Source organism: Cygnus atratus, unplaced genomic scaffold (genome assembly GCF_013377495.2).
Source record: "Cygnus atratus isolate AKBS03 ecotype Queensland, Australia unplaced genomic scaffold, CAtr_DNAZoo_HiC_assembly HiC_scaffold_52, whole genome shotgun sequence".
In the NCBI taxonomy this organism is placed as follows: domain Eukaryota; kingdom Metazoa; phylum Chordata; class Aves; order Anseriformes; family Anatidae; genus Cygnus; species Cygnus atratus.
This window is the reverse complement of record NW_026110128.1, coordinates 109,103-118,214: the sequence shown is the minus strand read 5'-3', so window position 1 is coordinate 118,214 and position 9,112 is coordinate 109,103.

The following is a 9,112-nucleotide window of genomic DNA, read 5'->3' as shown; positions in this document are numbered from 1 at the left end:
AAGTTGAAATTCTTGATCAATGGAATCATCCTCAAAACCAAAATCAGTCTTAAGTGGTGCAATTTTTGTACAGAATTTTACTTTACAAGAAGAAACATTTTGAAAAATCATTTTAATTTGCAGGTTCCGTTTTGAAAACATAAGCCAGCAGGATGGAAATGGTGCTCTCTTTTTCTCCCCAGCTGCCGTCGCATCCTCTCCTTTCCCCTCCAGGGATGTGCAGGTTTTCTCCACGTTGCTCTGAGGGCCCGCTTCCCATCTGTTGCCCCAGCAAGGGGAGGTTCCTTGCCATGGAGGCCATGAAGAAAGTCCTTCAGCTGGTAACATCCCCGTGATGGTCCCGCTCCCAGCAGAAGTTTGGGCTGACTGCAGAGCCACAGCTGGAAAACCTTCATCCTTGGTCTGGTGAGACCGCGTCGTGGACAAACGAGGAGTTGGTCGTCTTTGGCAAGAGTTTGTTATGTTTTTCTCCAATATCTCGCGGTCCGCTGTCAGATGGATTTCTGTAAAACAAGTGAGACTCTGAGCAAAAAAAGCTACAGGTTTTTAGGGCTCTTTGCCCACATGCGGACCCCGGGCATGGCTTCAGGCCACAACACCGAGGGCAACGCCGCCATTTCCCTCCCGCCGTTTACCCCATCACCAGACCCCGGCCAGCAGCAGGGTTCAGCTCTGCCAGGCCCACCCAAAAAGCCCCTCTCTTCCCACCAGGCCTGGAAACCAGCACCCAGCTGCAAACACACACTCTCCTCTCTGGCCAAGAGCAGCCTCCTGCTTTGTTAGGCCTTCTAAATGCTGACAACTAATGTGGCCTGGTGTGTCTGCGTGGCAACAGAAGAGAAATTGAGGGACTTGAGTCTAGCGATGGAGGAGCCAACCCACGGCTCAAAACTGAGATCTCTTTGGAGAGACCCCGCTGTCCCCGTAACTACTTTCCTCCAAGGCTTGAGCCCCCCAGAAGAACACGGATGTGGATCACGCACCTGTTTTGCCACCTCTGACGGCGTTCTTGCAACTCCGGGCAAAGCTCGGGTCACCATGGACTGGGCCATGGCGTAGGGGGTCTGGGAACAAACTTTGGCGGTTGAAGCTGCATAGACCTGGCCCCCTTGTGTGTCAGTGGCCCAAAAACAGAGGGGTAGCTGGGCTCCTTGGGCGGGCTGGGGCTGGCCTTGGAATTAGATGCTTCCATCTTCGGACGGTCTGGAAGCACGGACCAGAACCTCTCAGCCCGTAACTTCATCAGTCTTTGGGAGCTGGACCTCCCTAGCTGGAATCTGCCTCTGTCGTCGCTGGGCTCCTGAACCCTGCTGCCCTCTGAGTCTGACAAGGACAGCATGGAAACGATGGGTGTTTGTAGCGGGCCTGGGGCTTTCTGAGATTCAGGGCGCTTCACTCGCTCCGTCTGTGGCAGGGCTTCCAGGATGGATGGCTTCCTGACTTCAGGAGGGGCTTTTGCTGGTTTTTGGCCTTTGCTCTTCTGAGGTTTTGCAGATTTCGCAGCCTTCGCCCGGCCCCGGTCTTGCGCCTGGTCTTTGGGCGCTGTTTTGGGCTCTTTTTTGGGCTCTTTTTTGGGCTCTTTTTTGGGCTCTTTTTTGGGCGTTGTTTTGGGCTCTTTTTTGGGCGCTGTGTCTTCCTGCAGTTGGTCGCTCAAAGGCTCATTTTCGGCATGAGGCAGCTCGGGGATCACTGGCAGCCTGCTGAAAGGACAAAGAGAAAAGAATTCATCCACCTGCACCACATCTTTGGGGCCCCATCTTGTACCCCCCCCCCCATGCAGCGCCCGTGGCTGCAGACCCCAAACAGAGGGGCCAGCCCTGAGAAGTGGGGGGCTCCCCGCGGCGTCATCCCCCCCCCCTCCCGGAGCCTCCAGCCTCACCTGAACAAAGGCTTCTTCTGCTCGGCCCTCCTCTTCCAGGGTTGCCCTTTTTCTTTAAAAACGATGGTCAAGGTGCCCGGGAAGGGTGGCAATTCAGGAAGTTTCTCTGGAATCGGGAAGGAGAGATGTCAGAAGAACATTTCTGTGATTCTGCTGTACCCGGGACACGGCGGGTGCTGAGGCCTCCTCCTGTGGTGTCCCAGAGGCCGCTGTGCTCCCCTCACAGCCTCCATCTCCAGGTGCCTTGGCCCTCTTTGGCACCAGCCTCACCCGGCTCATTTTTAGGCCATGACATGGTTTTGGGGCCAAGTTCTGGGACAGAGGAGCTGGGTACAGCCAATTTTAGGGGGTGTTCCAGATCCCCGACCTCCTGCAGCACCCAGGGCCGGGCACCTTGGGCACATCACACACGGGGGCTCCATTTTGGAGGCCCGGAGACGAGAGGCTGTGCTGAGCTGGCATGAAGCTGTGGCACAAGAGGAGCCAGCAGCCGCTTTGCGTCTCTTACCTTGGCTGGGAGACGACAACACAGCCCGTTCTTTCTCCTGCCTGTTGTCCCTGCGGGCCTTGAGACGCTCTCTGGGTGATAGTTGGGGCACTTTGTCCATTTTAAAGCTGGAAAAAGAAGAGATCGGCGTGACCCAGGGCACCACCACTCCCCACGCTCACCCGCTCAGGGAGACGTTTTCGCGTTGCCGTAAAGGCCCCATCCCCAAGGACTGTCCTGGGAAGAGGGGTCGCCCTGCAAAGAAGCCCAGGCCTCGATGGGAAGGAGGCGTTGCCTCAGTTCCTCCATCTGTCGGGTCAGATCCACCTCACTGGCTGGGCACCCATGGGTGCAAGGAGCAAACGCTACCGAACAGGAGCAGCGGCCACAGCCGCAAACATACTCACTCGGGAAAGACGATGACGCGGCCAGAGAAGGTCAGGGAGGCCACGGGTTCCAGCCGGGACACCACCATGTCCATCAGCTGGGGGTCCTGCAGTGGAGGAGCATGGAGATGGCAAATGTCCTCTGCCTGGCCGAGGCACTCGGTCCCGGAGGAGCCCAGGGCAGCGGGAGCCGGCAGGACCGCAGCTCTTGGCCACCCCAAGAGGTTGGCCAAGAGATCCAGCCCAAGAGGTACGGGTGGGCCAAGGGCAGGCATTGCTACTGCACCCTTGTGAGGCTGCCCAGGCCGTGGGGAAAACAAAACCCTCACCTTGAAAACAGCCTTCTGAAGGCTCCCCTTTGGTGACAGGCTCTCCAAGAAGTTGTAATAGAACTTGATTTCCACCCTCGTGCCTTCGATGAGGAGCACCCCCATGTCCTTCAGGACGAGGGCGATGTTCTCGCCCTTCCCCAGGCAGTGAGAGATGAGGGATGTGGTGCTTCGGATGCAGCCCTCCACCTTCTTCCAGGACACGGAGGCAGCAGCAGCCACCTCACCAAATTTGAGGGGTTCCAGCTCCTTATGGCCTGGAAAACCAAACAAGAGGGATGGAGTCGGTCACCAGCGGCCCTTCCCCGCGTGTTCCCCAGGTGCTGCTCATTGCAGTCATCGCCCAGAAAGGCCTCGGTTTGGGACCTGCTCCGTGCAGGGGACACTTTGCTTTTTTTGGGGAAGCATCTAAGATCCAGGGAGGGGATCATCCATGCAGCAAGGGATTCATGCACCCTCTTACCTGGCAGGTACTCCTTGTCGTTTGTGAGGTTGTGGGCAACGACGAGGTTCCTGGCCAGGCGAAACGTGGGCCACTGCACCGTCAGGGACTTGTTCCCATCCTCGACCCGTTTGGAAACAACGTCAAAGCAGCCAAGAGCGGGAATTCGGACGCCCTGCACGTGGAAGAGAACGGAAGGGCCGAAGGTTAAGGATCATCTGGAGGTGGTCCCATCCAGGGACGGTGCTTCAGGTCCTGCTGTGCCCTTCCCGCTGTTGGGAGCCAGGCTGAGGGGATCCAGGGGCTTCCAGCGACTGGGATCAGCCCTGAGATACCACACCACCTACCACAAGCAACACCGCACTTGTGCGATACCTATTGGTTCCTGGGTGGGGCCTTTTGGGGTGAGTTTCCTGCTTTTGAGGAGGGGAACAAGGGCGACGTGGGTGCCAACCCACCTGGCGCAGCTGGAGGTGCTCCTGGATGTAGACAGACACTGCATCCCAGACAGATGATCGCTCTGGAAGACAAAGAAAATCAGGTCACGCTCTGCGTCTGGTGGCTGCCACCCTCCCAGCACCCCCAGCCCCGCGTTTTGGTGGCAGATGAAAAGAGCCATCACATCTCCGGCCCCAAACAGAGACTCCCCGGAGGTGACCGCAGAGCCGGGTCCCCCCCACGGAAAGCCCCAGACACGGGGGTCAGCCACACTCCTGCGGTGCTGGGGGTGCCCGTACCTTGGTCAGTGACACCTGGCATCGCGGAGATGTGCTCCATCGCGCTGCTCTCTGGGAAGCCTAACGTGGTACGCCTCGTGCAAGCAGGTTGCTCCTTGCTGGCAACAGCCACCTGGGAGCTCATCCTGCCCGAACGTCTCTGTACCGCTGTCGCAGGCACAGCCTCTTTTATACGGTCATGTCACAGTGATATCTGTGACATCACGGTGACACGGCCAGTGCTGGCTGTTGCCCGCAGTGACGCCGGCACCAAGCGCCCGCTGCCTGCCCAAGCACCTCTGTGCTGGGAGGAGGACATCAAAGAGTTGTGGGTAATCGTAGAAGTTGTAGAATTGTAAGAACTGTAGAAACTGGAATCATAGAATTGTAGAACTTGGAATCATAGAATTGTAGAAATCAGAAAAGAATTTTAGGACTGTAGAAACTGTAGGCTTGCGGAAGTCAGAAAAGAATCGTAGAAATAGAACTGTAGAATCACAGAAATCATAGAATCCCAGAACTGTAGAAATCGTAGAAGTCACAGAATCGTAGCATCGTAGAAGTGAGAGAAATGCTCACTGCTCTTGGTTTGGCCATGAACTTGGGGCTTGAACTGCGTCGAGGCCTTGGGGCGAGAAGCTGGGAGAGGACTCTGCTGGGACAACTGGCCCAAACTGAGCCTGGGGCTCTGGAGAAGAGAATTTGGCCCCTGTAAATATGCTGTGGACCAGCAGGAGAGGCTTTGGGCCCTAAAAAACCAGATTTGGACCAAAACTGGTGGCTTTAGACCCTCAAACTGAGACTTTGGTCTTTCAGAATTAATGTTTAGACCAGAAAAATGAGACTTTGGGTTCTAAGAATTAGGCTTCAGCCCCACAAAATGGGTGTTTGAACACTTAAAGGAGGGTTTGGACACTAAAAAGGGAGGTTTAGGTCTACAGAAATTAGGGTTTGGACACTGAAAAGGGAGGTTTGGTCTCCAACTGGAGGTTTTGGACTCTCAAATACGGTTTGGACCCTAAAATTAGGCTTTGTATTTTAAATTCACCATCACAGAGGGAGGAGGTGCCACCTGGCAGCCCTCCCCCTCCTGGGGACCTGGAAGCTCTGCGCACTGCAGCTTTTCTGCCCCAAAGAAAAGGAAAATGCGCATGGGGAATGCAGGTCACGGTCGGTCTGTAATGCTTTGTCTGCTGATCTTCCTTTATTTCATCAGTCACCTTCTGAGCCCGTTCCTGGGGGCGGTTGGTTTGCTTTTGGTAATGTTTTTGGACCCGTTTGGTGGTCGGTTTTCTTTTTGTTAATGTTTTTGGAGCCATTTATTGATTGGTTTTCTTCTTGTTAACATTTTTGGACTCACTTTAGTGGTCACTTTTCTTTTGGTAATATTTTTGGACCTATTTACTCATTGGTTTTCTGTCTGTTAATGTTTTTGGACCTGTTCAGTGGTCGTTTTTCTTTTGGTAATGTTTTTGGACCCGTTTGATGGTTGGTTTTCTTTTGTTAACGTTTTTTGACCCATTTGGTGGTTGGTTTTCATTTGGAGGTCGTTTACTCAACATCACCGCCCCTCTTTCTCCCTGCTTCCTTTTCCCTTCTGGGATCCGTTGGATGCATTTGGAGCCAGTAATCCCATGAATAGGTACGTGCAGTACGATCTGCTCTAACTCTTGTCTCAATAAACTTGTAATCAGCATTTCCGCTGTCGTTCTTCCTAGGGGGAAGAGGGAGGTTTTAAAGAGGGGGCAGGAACCAACATCGGCTGTGCACAGCCTCTGCACGGCCTCCAGAGTAACCAGAGCCCCCTGGAGCTCCCCGTGTTTTGGCTGTGGTGGTCCTCCACCAAACGGCTGTTTGATGTATCGTCCAGGTGAGAAGAACGTGGTCGTGGAGGCCCAGCAGGATGGCGACGCAGCCTTCAGGATGAAGGCCCTCCTTGCAATGGCTTGTACAAAGAGGAAGGAGGCCAGCCTCATCGCTGCCTCGTGTAGAGTCCAGCTCTGGAGCATCTCCCTTTGCACCACCCTTGCTAACGCCCCCGCAGCAGATGTTGTCCTCCTGTCCACCTCCCTTCCGGGAGTTCAGCCAGCTGCGAGAGTTGTCTGTGTGCGATAGGGATCACGGTGTGGTACCGTGGGAGATGAAAGCCTGGAGGTCCCTGTTTCTGCTGGCCTTTCACAGGAACCAATGGTAGGACATGGGAATGGCACAAAGCAACACCAGGGGAGGTTCAGATGGGACACGAGGACAAATTTCTTCATCGTGGGGGGGGTCAGATGCCGGAACAGGCTTCCAGGAGAGGTGGTTGATGCCCCACGCCTGGCTGTGCGTACTTCTTCATCTTCTTCTTACACTACTTCTTCCTTTGTTATCTTCATCATCATCTTTGTCTTCCATCTTTGTCTTCATATTCTTCCTTCGTCATCTTCTGTCTTTGTCATATTCGTCTTCTTCCTTCATCTTCTTCATCTTTGTCGTCTTCGTCTTCCATCTTCGTCGTCTTCGTCTTCCATTTTAATCTGATCCTAATGCACAACCGGACCCAGAGCATGGCCGAGGCAGAGGTTTGGCCCCTGACCAGTGATGCAGGGACGTGTGAGCTGACACCTGGGGCCTCAGGAGCAAGGGGTGCTGGCAATCGCGTGTCACCTTGGGGTCCACAGCCCTGCAGGCCCGCACGTCCTTTGCTCTACCCTTTGCCCCAGCCCTGGGGGCTCTCCGCAGGTCGGTGGGGTTCATCTCTTCCCCATTTCTTCCTGCCCCAGCCCGCTGGCACACGGACATAGCGATTTCTCGGTGTGCGTCCTGACACGGCGTTGCCCATCCCTGGGGGCTCAGGAGGGGGCCAGGGGCTGGGCCATGGCAGCCAGCTGTGGGGTGAGGGACTGCAGCTCCCAGCGTGCTGTGGGGTGAGGGACTGCAGCTCCCAGCATGCCTTGGGGTGAGGGACTACAGCTCCCAGCATGCTGCAGGGCGAAGGACTGTGACTACAACTCCCAAGGTGCCATGGGGGCAGAGGCCAATAGCTCTCAGCAGGGTGCAGGACTACAGCTCCCAGAATGCCATGGGGCAAATGATATTGACTACAACTCCCATCATCCCATGTGGGGGGAGGCCTGCAGCTCCCAGCACACACTTGGTGAAGGACTGCAGCTCCCAGTGTGCCATGGGGGCAAAGGACTGTGACTACAATTCCCATCATGCCATGGGGGGCAAAGGACTACAGCTCCCAGCATTGGGGGGAAGGGTCTGTGACTACAACTCCCATCATGCCATGGGAGCAGAGGCCTACAGCTCCCAGCATGCCACGGGGTACAGTATTTTAGCTCCCAGCATGCTGGGGGGTGGGGACTACAACTCCCATCATGCTGTGGGGTGCAGGCCTGCAGCTCCCAGCATGCAATGGGGTGCGGGACTACAACTCCCAGCATGCCACGGGGCAAAAGGGCTGTGACTACAACTCCCAGCATGCCGTGGGCAGAGGTTTTGTGTCCAAAGCGACCTCTTTAGGCCTCAAACCCTCATTTTGAGTGCAAACAGCTCATTTTTGGGTTCCTAACTCACATGTTCAGGGCCTGGAGCCTCATTTCTGGCATCCCAACTTTCCTTTTAGGGATGAAACCCTCTTTTTAGGGTCCACACCCACATTTGTAGGAACTAAAGCCTAATTTTAGGGTCCGAAGATCCCATTTTTAGAATCCCAACTCTTCTTTTTATCGCCCAAAACCTCATTTTTAGATCCCAAAGCCTTCTCCTAAGATCCAAACGCCCATTTTTAGGGCTCAGATCCTCATTTTGAGGTGTCTAACCCCCCTCCCCCCCCCCCCTTTTTGGGCCCAAAGCTTTATTTTTAAGGTCCGAAGTTTTTTAGGGTCCAATTCCCCCATTTTTGAGTTTCAAACAGTCATTTCTGAGTCTCGGGTTCAGATTTTCAGTGTCCAAATCCTATTTTTGAGTGTCCAAATTGTACTTACAGGGTCCAAAGCCTCATTTTTAGGGCCCAAAGCCTCATTTTGGGATCCAAAGCTTCCTCTTCGGGGACAAAAAACATCATTTTGAGAGTCTAAACCCTCATTTTTAGGTCCCCAAAACTTCTTTTTACAATCCTAAGCCTCCTTTTGAGGTCCAGACCTTTATTTTTTAGGGTCCAAAGCCTCATTTTTACTGCCCAAAGGTGCATTTTTAGGATTCAAGTCCTTATTTCAGGCTCTAAAGACTCAGTTTCATTTTTTGGGGGGCTTCTTTTTTAATTATTTAATTACTTAATTTTAAGTTTTCTTTTTTATTTCTTTTACCAAGTTTACACTGAATAAAAACCAAAGAACTGTGGTCATTTGGTGCAATTTTGCCTCCCCCCCCCGAAAAAAAAGACAAAACCCCAGAGCTTGGCAGGGGTCCAGCACTGGGGTTTCGCCGATGGACTTTTAATTAAGCTGCTGAAAATTAGGGATGAGCTTTTAACTCCCTGCTGCCCGCCACCAACCACTAATTGTATTTATTATTATCATTTTTTTAACTCAAAAAGTAGCATTTTTAGGTCGTCTCAGACCCTGGTTATCAGCCCCGTCCTGGTGGGACCCACTCGGGTGAGAAATGGTGATTTTTTTTTGCAGGATCTTGCCCCAAAATGTGGCATGTGGTCTGTGGAGTGGGGAGGAGGGGGGGGGAAAAAATCTTTATTTTTTTGCCTCATCCCAGTATGAAAAAAAAATATATTTGGTAGAAATATTTTTTTTTTCTTGGAAATGCCTTCTTTTTTTTTTTTCTTTTCCCCCTCTGTGTTGCTGCCTTCATGTCCCTTTGGGTGCCCCCCCCCCCCCCAAATCCCTTTGGGGGCCCCCCCCAAGTCCCTTAATATCCCTTTGGTGCCCCC